Here is a 1746-nt window from a genome sequence, read left to right on the forward strand (position 1 = left end):
AATTTAGACCAGTTTTTGAATATGGACCAAAGACAAGTGAAGATCAGTTTCACACTGGAAGGTCAGAGGGAGGGAAACTCACCATTCTGGACACTTGGTTCTGAAATTCAGCAGTCATGTAGGAAAGCATTGGCTTACATTAAACACTGTTGTATGTTTGTTGATGGTTAGTTTGTTATACTGTTGTAAACTGTGTTATTTCTGAGGGACAAGGCCGTGGAGAAGGGACAGAAGAGTGATTCTAAGTTTGGCAGAAGAAATAAATCCTAACCTTCTCAGGTGCAGAAGACAACTAAAATCAGTAGTTTTCCCAGGATGTATCTCCAATCCCTAGCAAAACATGCCTTCAGGAACAAAAGTGATGACTGACTTAAAATGCATTGCCAATCAGAAAATTAAACTGTTACATTAACCTGAATGGGTGCTTTTCAGCATATTGAAGGAAAGTGAGACAGAAAATGAAAGGTTTCCAATTATATTGTTTAGGGCTTACTTTCTAATAAATGACTCTAAATCAGTAGTTCCAGCATTCCAGCCTGCAAGAGATCTATCACTTACAGAAAAAGGAAGAAATCTTGTCCCTAATATACCTAGGCCTTTGAGACATTTTGGATTCTCTATCTAGAGTGACCTCTAAACTTTACTGCACATGTATCCCTTGGAAGTCCAAGTGTCTGTGCTGGAGCTACGAGTACATTAAACTGAGCAGGAAGAAATCTACTCCACTGCATGGTGGAGACCACCAATACCACCAATGTCAGGAGATAGAGAGGTGTCCTCAAGGACTTACTGGGCATGAAAAAGAGCCCTGAGGGAGTACACTCTAGCAGAGGACAGCCATGGGTTAGTACTAAGATAGAAGTCTGGGGACTGTGTAACTGTAGTTCCTTCTGTAGCAGTTGATTTTAGTGCAGCTGCAAGGAGGGCTGTGGCAGACCCTCAGATGAGGTGTCTTGGGCCTGAGGTTGAATTGTCACAGGATGGAAGACTGTGCTGAGCAGCTCTTTTAGACGGTGGGTAAAGCTGAGAGAAATACTCACCAGGGATATCTAGGAGAAGAGTAGTGCTAACCAGGGCATGAATCAGGGGACTTATGCCCAGCCTCTGCAAGGTTTTCCTGAGAAATCTACAAATCTCCACAACTGCCTTATCACTTCCAGCAGTCCTCAGCTCATCCTGCTCTAAACCATTCTTCAGCCTGCAAGGCTGATGGCATCTGTATAATTTCTCACATCTTTTGGGCTGAGCTGAGCATGGGGTAATCATGAGTTTAGCAAGAAGAATTTTGGAGTACCTAATTATTTTTAAAAGGAAAACTCTAACTTTTATAGTTACTGGGGACCACTACAAAGTGGCTTTGAGCAGGATTTAATATTAACCAATTGGCTTCCCATGTTCACTTGTGAGTTGTCTGAAGCTTAGGCACCTTGTCTGACAAGATAGGGCTGCAGCTGAGGATGTTTTGACTACAAACCCAATTAACTACAAGGAGACTGCAGCTGCAGTCTCCACACTCCTACAATAAATACCAACCTAAAGATAAGGTAGTTCTCTTGACTGACGTAATTTACTACTTGGGAAAATTCTCCACAGTTCCTGTGAGATTCCTGCATTTTCTTGAGTATCCTCCTGCTTTGTTTGAAAACTAAATAAGGGGCTGGGGATTTAGCTCAGCGGCAAAAGCGCCTGCCTGGCAAGTGCAAGGTCGTGAGTTCGGTTCCCGGTACCGGAGAAAAACCAAAAAAA

Source organism: Chinchilla lanigera, unplaced genomic scaffold (assembly GCF_000276665.1).
Source record: "Chinchilla lanigera isolate Chin_1 unplaced genomic scaffold, ChiLan1.0 scaffold00097, whole genome shotgun sequence".
Taxonomy (NCBI): Eukaryota; Metazoa; Chordata; class Mammalia; order Rodentia; family Chinchillidae; genus Chinchilla; species Chinchilla lanigera.